General features: G+C 49.4%; 1 protein-coding gene and 2 pseudogenes across 1 annotated transcript in view; 1 reads left to right on the top strand and 2 right to left on the bottom strand.

The window, feature by feature from the left end:
• LOC135518361 (uridylate-specific endoribonuclease C-like) overlaps positions 1-9674 on the bottom strand; it is a 19617-nt pseudogene extending 9943 nt beyond the window's left edge.
• Positions 1-11173, bottom strand: part of LOC135508927 (uridylate-specific endoribonuclease C-like) — a 54074-nt gene that overhangs the window by 11700 nt on the left and 31201 nt on the right. The window lies entirely within an intron of this gene.
• Positions 5909-11173, top strand: part of LOC135508417 (uridylate-specific endoribonuclease C-like) — a 19833-nt pseudogene continuing 14568 nt past the window's right edge.

Here is an 11173-nt window from a genome sequence, read left to right as displayed (position 1 = left end):
CCTGTCTCCAGGAGTCCAGGCCTGAACAGACAGGTTAAGGGCCCTTCTCCAGAACAGACAGGTTAAGGGCCCTTCTCCAGAACAGACAGGTTAAGGGGCCCTTCTCCAGAACAGACAGGTTAAGGGCCCTTCTCCAGAACAGACAGGTTAAGGGCCCTTCTCCAGAACTGACAGGTTAAGGGCCCTTCTCCAGAACAGACAGGTTAAGGGCCCTTCTCCAGAACAGACAGGTTAAGGGCCCTTCTCCAGAACAGACAGGTTAAGGGCCCTTCTCCAGAACAGACAGGTTAAGGGCCCTTCTCCAGAACAGACAGGTTAAGGGCCCTTCTCCAGAACAGAACAGGTTAAGGGCCCTTCTCCAGAACTGACAGGTTAAGGGCCCTTCTCCAGAACAGACAGGTTAAGGGCCCGTCTCCAGAACAGACAGGTTAAGGGCCCTTCTCCAGAACAGACAGGTTAAGAGCCCGTCTCCAGAACAGACAGGTTAAGGGCCCTTCTCCAGAACAGACAGGTTAAGAGCCCGTCTCCAGAACAGACAGGTTAAGGGCCCTTCTCCAGAACAGACAGGTTAAGGGCCCTTCTCCAGAACAGACAGGTTAAGGGCCCTTCTCCAGAACAGACAGGTTAAGAGCCCTTCTCCAGAACAGACAGGTTAAGGGCCCTTCTCCAGAACAGACAGGTTAAGGGCCCTTCTCCAGAACAGACAGGTTAAGAGCCCTTCTCCAGAACAGACAGGTTAAGGGCCCTTCTCCAGAACAGACAGGTTTAAGGGCCCTTCTCCAGAACAGACAGGTTAAGGGCCCTTCTCCAGAACAGACAGGTTAAGAGCCCTTCTCCAGAACAGACAGGTTAAGGGCCCTTCTCCAGAACAGACAGGTTAAGGGCCCTTCTCCAGAACAGACAGGTTAAGGGCCCTTCTCCAGAACAGACAGGTTAAGGGCCCTTCTCCAGAACAGACAGGTTAAGGGCCCTTCTCCAGAACTGACAGGTTAAGGGCCCTTCTCCAGAACAGACAGGTTAAGGGCCCTTCTCCAGAACTGACAGGTTAAGAGCCCTTCTCCAGAACAGACAGGTTAAGGGCCCTTCTCCAGAACAGACAGGTTAAGGGCCCTTCTCCAGAACAGACAGGTTAAGAGCCCGTCTCCAGAACAGACAGGTTAAGGGCCCTTCTCCAGAACAGACAGGTTAAGGGCCCGTCTCCAGAACAGACAGGTTAAGGGCCCTTCTCCAGAACAGACAGGTTAAGAGCCCGTCTCCAGAACAGACAGGTTAAGGGCCCTTCTCCAGAACAGACAGGTTAAGAGCCCGTCTCCAGAACAGACAGGTTAAGGGCCCTTCTCCAGAACAGACAGGTTAAGAGCCCTTCTCCAGAACAGACAGGTTAAGGGCCCTTCTCCAGAACAGACAGGTTAAGGGCCCTTCTCCAGAACAGACAGGTTAAGAGCCCTTCTCCAGAACAGACAGGTTAAGGGCCCTTCTCCAGAACAGACAGGTTAAGGGCCCTTCTCCAGAACAGACAGGTTAAGGGCCCTTCTCCAGAACAGACAGGTTAAGGGCCCTTCTCCAGAACAGACAGGTTAAGGGCCCTTCTCCAGAACTGACAGGTTAAGAGCCCTTCTCCAGAACAGACAGGTTAAGGGCCCTTCTCCAGAACAGACAGGTTAAGGGCCCTTCTCCAGAACAGACAGGTTAAGGGCCCGTCTCCAGAACAGACAGGTTAAGGGCCCTTCTCCAGAACAGACAGGTTAAGGGCCCTTCTCCAGAACAGACAGGTTAAGGGCCCTTCTCCAGAACAGACAGGTTAAGGGCCCTTCTCCAGAACAGACAGGTTAAGGGCCCTTCTCCAGAACAGACAGGTTAAGGGCCCTTCTCCAGAACAGACAGGTTAAGGGCCCTTCTCCAGAACAGACAGGTTAAGGGCCCTTCCCAGAACAGACAGGTTAAGGGCCCTTCTCCAGAACAGACAGGTTAAGGGCCCTTCTCCAGAACAGACAGGTTAAGGGCCCTTCTCCAGAACAGACAGGTTAAGGGCCCTTCTCCAGAACAGACAGGTTAAGGGCCCGTCTCCAGAACAGACAGGTTAAGGGCCCTTCTCCAGAACAGACAGGTTAAGGGCCCTTCTCCAGAACAGACAGGTTAAGGGCCCTTCTCCAGAACAGACAGGTTAAGGGCCCTTCTCCAGAACAGACAGGTTAAGGGCCCTTCTCCAGAACAGACAGGTTAAGGGCCCTTCTCCAGAACAGACAGGTTAAGGGCCCTTCTCCAGAACTGACAGGTTAAGGGCCCTTCTCCTGAACAGACAGGTTAAGGGCCCTTCTCCAGAACAGACAGGTTAAGGGCCCTTCTCCAGAACAGACAGGTTAAGGGCCCTTCTCCTGAACAGACAGGTTAAGGGCCCTTCTCCAGAACTGACAGGTTAAGGGCCCTTCTCCAGAACTGACAGGTTAAGGGCCCTTCTCCAGAACAGACAGGTTAAGGGCCCTTCTCCAGAACAGACAGGTTAAGGGCCCTTCTCCAGAACAGACAGGTTAAGGGCCCTTCTCTAGAACTGACAGGTTAAGGGCCCTTCTCCAGAACAGACAGGTTAAGGGCCCTTCTCCAGAACAGACAGGTTAAGGGCCCTTCTCCAGAACAGACAGGTTAAGGGCCCTTCTCCAGAACAGACAGGTTAAGGGCCCTTCTCCAGAACTGACAGGTTAAGGGCCCTTCTCCAGAACAGACAGGTTAAGGGCCTGTCTCCAGAACAGACAGGTTAAGGGCCTGTCTCCAGGAGTCTTGGCTATGGATCTAAATGACAGAACTTAGCTATATGTGCTCAACCAAGCAATAAGGACTATAACCCACACTTTTACCTGTGGGCACTCAGAGACAGATCACACACACACACACACACACACACACTACCTTCATGACCTCGGTCTCCAGAATGGCATTGAGGAAGAGATCGTTCTCTATCAGCTCCTCAGAGGTGACGGTCTCCGACACGCCTGTAGACATCTCATAGTTGTCCAGGAGACGCATAAACACTGCACACAAGAAGCATATATCACTCTGACCTCTCTGCACACATACAACAGTCACCCACGAAGCATCACTCTGAAGACTGCTTTGTGAAATACTGGCTATGCCTTGAATAACAGGAAGAGAGGAGAGGAGGTAGAGAGAGTGAAGGAAGGGAGGAGTGAAGGAAGGGCGGAGTGAAGGAAGGGCGGAGTGAAGGAAGGAGGAGTGAAGGAAGGGCGGAGGAAGGAAGGGGCGGAGTGAAGGAAGGGCGGAGTGAAGGAAGGGCGGAGTGAAGGAAGGGGCGGAGTGAAGGAAGGGGCGGAGGAAGGAAGGGGCGGAGTGAAGGAAGGGCGGAGTGAAGGAAGGGGCGGAGTGAAGGAAGGGCGGAGTGAAGGAAGGGCGGAGTGAAGGAAGGGGCGGAGTGAAGGAAGGGGCGGAGTGAAGGAAGGGAGGAGTGAAGGAAAGGAGGAGTGAAGGAAGGGGCGGAGTGAAGGAAGGGAGGAGTGAAGGAAGGGGCGGAGTGAAGGAAGGGAGGAGTGAAGGAAAGGAGGAGTGAAGGAAGGGCGGAGTGAAGGAAGGGCGGAGTGAAGGAAAGGAGGAGTGAAGGAAGGGCGGAGTGAAGGAAGGGCGGAGTGAAGGAAGGGAGGAGTGAAGGAAAGGAGGAGTGAAGGAAGGGTGGAGTGAAGGAAGAAAGGACTTACAGGCGTAGGTCTTGATGTTTTTCAGTTTGCCCTCGTTGACATAGGCGAACAGAGGAGCCCTCGCCATGTCTCTGGCAGTGTTACTACCCTGGGCCACGTAACCTGCCTTTCCCTGGATAGACAAACATACTATATGAATAAGACCATCACATCTCCCAACAACACCATGAAAACTACTCTGTGGGCCTGACCTCAACCCTGAATAAGCCAAGGTCCTTCCTGTCTTTATTTGGATAGCGAGCTCCCAGTCACGTTACCTGCCTCTCTAAGGGGAGTCAGACCAGAGTACACGTAGTGGCAACTTCATTAACCTTTCTATCCTTGAACTGAAGCAAGGGGAAACATGTGCCAGCCAGGTATTCCTTTGGAATGAATGAATGACAGATCTCTTGCATGTAGTCGTCACAAACCTGATGTTTTTAAAAGAGAGTATACCATTTTCAAATATAACGCATCTCAAAAAGGAAAATAGTGCAATTTGTACAATTTAAAAACACTAATATTTCACAAATGAATTTGAGGTTTTATAATAAAAACATATGTATTAACAGTGTTACAAAACATTGGCTGGACCTCTTTAAAAGTCAGGTAGATCACATCATTACCCTCTTTCTGTTTACAAAGCCCTGCTCCACAAACTTCCAACTTCCCTGATGTCACTGGTAAGATTTAAAATGACCAGTTATCAAACCCGTTCACAGGATTGGTTAACTCTGGGGACTCCGCTGGTTTATAGAGAGAGTTAGGAAGATCAGCTTTTCATTTCCTTCCACCTTACGTGTGGAATGATCTAAAATACATTTTAAAATTGGAGGAATTTCAGGCGGTGAGAGGACCCTCTAAATCAAGTCAAATGTATTTATAAAGCCCTTCTTACATCAGCTGATATCTCAAAGTGCTGTACAGAAACCCAGCCTAAAACTCCAAACAGCAAGCAGGTGTAGAAGCCTAGCATTTCAGACGGTTGTTAGGGACCCCTCTAGGGCATTACAGACGGTTGCTAGGGAACCCTCTAGGGCATTTCAGACGGTTGTTAGGGAACCCTCTAGGGCATTTCAGACGGTTGTTAGGGACCCTCTAGGGCATTACAGACGGTTGCTAGGGAACCCTCTAGGGCATTTCAGACGGTTGTTAGGGAACCCTCTAGGGCATTTCAGACGGTTGTTAGGGACCCTCTAGGGCATTTCAGACGGTTGTTAGGGGACCCTATTTGGCATTACAGACGGTTGCTAGGGGACCCTCTAGGGCATTTCAGACGGTTGTTAGGGACCCTCTAGGGCATTTCAGACGGTTGTTAGGGACCCTCTAGGGCATTACAGACGGTTGTTAGGGGACCCTCTAGGGCATTACAGACGGTTGTTAGGGGACCCTCTAGGGCATTTCAGACGGTTGTTAGGGGACCCTCTAGGGCATTTCAGACTGTTGTGAGGGGACCCTCTAGGGCATTTCAGACGGTTGTGAGGGGACCCTCTAGGGCATTACAGACGGTTGTTAGGGGACCCTCTAGGGCATTTCAGACGGTTGTTAGGGGACCCTCTAGGGCATTTCAGACGGTTGTTAGGGACCCTCTAGGGCATTACAGACGGTTGTTAGGGGACCCTCTAGGGCATTACAGACGGTTGTTAGGGGACCCTCTAGGGCATTACAGACGGTTGTTAGGGGACCCTCTAGGGCATTACAGACGGTTGTTAGGGGACCCTCTAGGGCATTTCAGACGGTTGTTAGGAGACCCTATAGGGCATTACAGACGGTTGCTAGGGGACCCTCTAGGGCATTTCAGACGGTTGCTAGGGGACCCTCTAGGGCATTTCAGACGGTTGCTAGGGGACCCTCTAGGGCATTACAGACGGTTGCTAGGGGACCCTCTAGGGCATTACAGACGGTTGTTACATTCCTACCCCATAATAATCTATAAAATCAGATTTATTTATTTTTTAAACCACCAATTGGTTCTGAAACTGAGATATGAGTATACAGTATTCTGATGTCTTCCTTCCATGGATCCCTAATGTTCTGACCCTGTTCTCTTGATAAAGTATATAGAGTCTGTCGACAAAATTCTAATTAAAAAAGGCACACCGTATTTAAAGGGATGGCTTTAGATTAAAGTACTGAAAGCCCCCAGTTTACAAAAACTGAACCAAGTGGGAGGGTTTTCAGTGGTTTCATTTAAATATGTGCTTAAGGTAACCATTCCTATAGAGATGGTTGATCACCTGCACAAGGTAAATCTGAATACCAAATACTGAGAAGAGCTTACAACAAAACATGTAGGAAAAAATGTCCTATGTCTGAATCGGGTCCTAGGTGTGTATCCTGCTCCTATGTCTGAATCAGGTCCTAGGTGTGTATCCTGCCCTGCTCCTATGTCTGAATCAGGTCCTAGGTGTGTATCCTGCTCCTATGTCTGAATCAGGTCCTAGGTGTGTATCCTGCCCTGCTCCTATGTCTGAATCGGGTCCTAGGTGTGTATCCTGCCCTGCTCCTATGTCTGAATCAGGTCCTAGGTGTGTATCCTGCCCTGCTCCTATGTCTGAATCAGGTCCTAGGTGTGTATCCTGCCCTGCTCCTATGTCTGAATCAGGTCCTAGGTGTGTATCCTGCCCTGCTCCTATGTCTGAATCAGGTCCTAGGTGTGTATCCTGCTCCTATGTCTGAATCAGGTCCTAGGTGTGTATCCTGCTCCTATGTCTGAATCAGGTCCTAGGTGTGTATCCTGCCCTGCTCCTATGTCTGAATCGGGTCCTAGGTGTGTATCCTGCTCCTATGTCTGAATCAGGTCCTAGGTGTGTATCCTGCCCTGCTCCTATGTCTGAATCGGGTCCTAGGTGTGTATCCTGCTCCTATGTCTGAATCAGGTCCTAGGTGTGTATCCTGCCCTGCTCCTATGTCTGAATCGGGTCCTAGGTGTGTATCCTGCTCCTATGTCTGAATCGGGTCCTAGGTGTGTATCCTGCCCTGCTCCTATGTCTGAATCAGGTCCTAGGTGTGTATCCTGCCCTGCTCCTATGTCTGAATCGGGTCCTAGGTGTGTATCCTGCCCTGCTCCTATGTCTGAATCGGGTCCTAGGTGTGTATCCTGCTCCTATGTCTGAATCGGGTCCTAGGTGTGTATCCTGCCCTGCTCCTATGTCTGAATCGGGTCCTAGGTGTGTATCCTGCTCCTATGTCTGAATCGGGTCCTAGGTGTGTATCCTGCCCTGCTCCTATGTCTGAATCGGGTCCTAGGTGTGTATCCTGCCCTGCTCCTATGTCTGAATCGGGTCCTAGGTGTGTATCCTGCTCCTATGTCTGAATCGGGTCCTAGGTGTGTATCCTGCCCTGCTCCTATGTCTGAATCAGGTCCTAGGTGTGTATCCTGCTCCTATGTCTGAATCAGGTCCTAGGTGTGTATCCTGCTCCTATGTCTGAATCAGGTCCTAGGTGTGTATCCTGCTCCTATGTCTGAATTAGGTCCTAGGTGTGTATCCTGCCCTGCTCCTATGTCTGAATCAGGTCCTAGGTGTGTATCCTGCTCCTATGTCTGAATCAGGTCCTAGGTGTGTATCCTGCCCTGCTCCTATGTCTGAATCGGGTCCTAGGTGTGTATCCTGCTCCTATGTCTGAATCGGGTCCTAGGTGTGTATCCTGCTCCTATGTCTGAATCAGGTCCTAGGTGTGTATCCTGCCCTGCTCCTATGTCTGAATCGGGTCCTAGGTGTGTATCCTGCTCCTATGTCTGAATCAGGTCCTAGGTGTGTATCCTGCCCTGCTCCTATGTCTGAATCAGGTCCTAGGTGTGTATCCTGCCCTGCTCCTATGTCTGAATCGGGTCCTAGGTGTGTATCCTGCTCCTATGTCTGAATCGGGTCCTAGGTGTGTATCCTGCCCTGCTCCTATGTCTGAATCGGGTCCTAGGTGTGTATCCTGCTCCTATGTCTGAATCAGGTCCTAGGTGTGTATCCTGCCCTGCTCCTATGTCTGAATCAGGTCCTAGGTGTGTATCCTGCCCTGCTCCTATGTCTGAATCGGGTCCTAGGTGTGTATCCTGCCCTGCTCCTATGTCTGAATCGGGTCCTAGGTGTGTATCCTGCCCTGCTCCTATGTCTGAATCGGGTCCTAGGTGTGTATCCTGCCCTGCTCCTATGTCTGAATCGGGTCCTAGGTGTGTATCCTGCTCCTATGTCTGAATCGGGTCCTAGGTGTGTATCCTGCCCTGCTCCTATGTCTGAATCGGGTCCTAGGTGTGTATCCTGCCCTGCTCCTATGTCTGAATCGGGTCCTAGGTGTGTATCCTGCTCCTATGTCTGAATCGGGTCCTAGGTGTATCACGCTCCTGTATGTCTGAATCGGGTCCCAGGTGTGCATCCTGCTCCTGCTCCTCATGTCTGAATCGGGTCCTAGGTGTGTATCCTGCTCCCATGTCTGAATCAGGTCCTAGGTGTGTATCCTGCCCTGCTCCTATGTCTGAATCGGGTCCTAGGTGTGTATCCTGCCCTGCTCCTATGTCTGAATCGGGTCCTATGTAGTATCCCACTCCTATGTCTGAATCGGGTCCTAGGTGTGTATCCTGCTCCTATGTCTGAATCGGGTCCTAGGTGTGTATCCGCTCCTATGTCTGAATCGGGTCCCAGGTGTGTATCCTGCCCTGCTCCTATGTCTGAATCGGGTCCTAGGTGTGTATCCTGCTCCTATGTCTGAATCAGGTCCCAGTGTGTATCCTGCCCTGCTCCTATGTCTGAATCGGGTCCCAGGTGTGTATCCTGCCCTGCTCCTATGTCTGAATCGGGTCCTAGGGGTGTATCCTGCTCCTATGTCTGAATCGGGTCCTAGGTGTGTATGCCCTGCTCCTATGTCTGAATCGGGTCCTAGGTGTATCCTGCCTCTGCTCCTATGTCTGAATTGTAGGTCCTAGGTGTGTATCCTGCTCCTGCTCTCATGTCTGAATCGGGTCCTAGGTGTATCCCGGTCTGCTCCTATGTCTGAATCGGGTCCTAGGTGTGTATCACGTCCTATGTCTGAATCGGGTCCTAGGTGTGTATCCTGCCCTGCTCCCATGTCTGAATCGGTCCTGTGTGTATCCTGCCCTGTGTCTTCTATGCCCTGAATCGGGTCCTTAGGTGTGTATCCTGCCCTGCTCCTATGTCTGAATCAGGTCCTAGGTGTATCCTGGCCCTGTCTATGTCTGAATCGGTCCTAGGTGTGTATCCTGCTCCTATGTCTGGAATCGGGTCCTAGGTGTATCCTGTCTTCATGTCTGAATCAGGGTCCTAGGTGTGCATCCTGCCCTGCTCCCATGTCTGAATCGGGTCCTAGGTGTGTATCCTGCTCCTATGTCTGAATCGGGTCCTAGGTGTGTATCACGCTCCTATGTCTGAATCAGGTCCTAGGTGTGTATCCTGCCCTGCTCCTATGTCTGAATCAGGTCCTAGGTGTGTATCCTGCCCTGCTCCTATGTCTGAATCGGGTCCTAGGTGTGTATCACGCTCCTATGTCTGAATTAGGTCCTAGGTGTGTATCACGCTCCTATGTCTGAATCGGGCCCCTAGGTGTGTATCCTGCTCCTATGTCTGAATTAGGTCCTAGGTGTGTATCCTGCTCCTATGTCTGAATCAGGCCCCGAGGTGTGTTACCTGCAGCCATTCTCTCTCTACCAGAGTGCTTTGCAGATAGAGTCCATTAACAAGCCAAGCAGTAGTATGGTAACCCTGACATCCGTACCTGCAGGGAGATGGTGTAGTCAGTCCCAGGTTTGAGACGGTTTGTATCCCGACTCCACAGCTGGTTCAGAACCTCAGAGAGCTCGTGGTTCACACCTTGACTAATACACAGACAGGCAATAGACACATCGATATGAACTCGTACTTTCCCATTGCAATGCAAGAAAAAGACCCTTGCTATAGATATAATGCGACAGTATAAAATTGTTGGGGGGGGCACAAGCATAGAGATACTGCTAGGGAGATCTATGTTCATCTCTTTCCAGTAACCTAGAGATCTATGTTCATCTCTTTCCAGTAACCTCGAGATCTATGTTCATCTCTTTCCAGTAACCTAGAGATCTATGTTCATCTCTTTCCAGTAACCTAGAGATCTATGTTCATCTCTTTCCAGTAACCTAGAAATCTATGTTCATCTCTTTCCAGTAACCTAGAGATCTATGTTCATCTCTTTCCAGTAACTTACAGAGATCTATGTTCAATCTATATGTTGATACTCAGCTGGTGCCTCTGCATTGATGTAATGGTAACCTACATAGATCTATGTTGATACTCAGCTGGTGCCTCTGCATTGCTGTAATGGTAACCTACATAGATCTATGTTGATACTCAGCTGGTGCCTCTGCATTGCTGTAATAGTAACCTACATAGATCTATGTTGATACTCAGCTGGTGCCTCTACATTGCTGTAATGGTAACCTACATAGATCTATGTTGATACTCAGCTGGTGCCTCTGCATTGCTGTAATGGTAACCTACATAGATATATGTTGATACTCAGCTGGTGCCTCTGCATTGCTATAATGGTAACCTACATAGATCTATGTTGATACTCAGCTGGTGCCTCTGTATTGCTGTAATGGTAACCTACATAGATCTATGTTGATACTCAGCTGGTGCCTCTGCATTGCTGTAATGGTAACCTACATAGATATATGTTGATACTCAGCTGGTGCCTCTGCATTGCTGTAATGGTAACCTACATAGATCTATGTTGATACTCAGCTGGTGCCTCTGCATTGCTATAATGGTAACCTACATAGATCTATGTTGATACTCAGCTGGTGCCTCTGCATTGCTAGAATGGTAACCTAACGTAGCAGGCTTAAAAAGAAAACGCCTGAAACTAGAGAAGGAGTTGAGATGGAGAGTTGTCTTGTTAATATGTCCAAAACTGGAAAATCCGGTTGTTGGGGACCGAGACAGAGGCTACTATAACAGAGACAATACCACGGAGGTTTGATAAACCAATAGCCCGTGGATATGTTCATTTCCTGTTAACAGCCACAGCCCCATCCAGTTACCACTGTGGCCTTCACTTCCCTTAAATTAACAACATCTGGGACACTTAAAAAAAAAGTAACCATTCATTCTCATAGAAAAGACCAGTGCCCAAGAGTTTTTGATTCTGGTGCTATTTGGGTCACTCTTAACCCTTCACCAGAGGACCCCGTAACCTCAGGGTCTGAAACAACCCAGATAGAACAGGGGCACAAAATATTGTGAAATCGCTTGTGACAGGAAACCATCTACCAAAATATAACTACAGAATAGAGGTCGACCGATTATGATTTTTCAACGCCGATACCGATACCAATTATTGGAGGGCCAAAAAGTCGATACCGATTAATCTGCCGATTTTTTTGTGTTATTTGTAATAATTACAATTACAACAATACTGAATGAACACTTATTTTAACTTAATATAATACATCAATAAAATCAATTTAGTCTCAAATAAATAATGAAACATGTTAAATTTGGTTTAAA

The sequence above is a fragment of the Oncorhynchus masou genome, chromosome 3 (assembly GCF_036934945.1).
Source record: "Oncorhynchus masou masou isolate Uvic2021 chromosome 3, UVic_Omas_1.1, whole genome shotgun sequence".
NCBI lineage: Eukaryota > Metazoa > Chordata > Actinopteri > Salmoniformes > Salmonidae > Oncorhynchus > Oncorhynchus masou.
The sequence above is the reverse complement of the archived record's forward strand: the minus strand, read 5'-3'. Positions and strand labels throughout refer to the sequence as shown.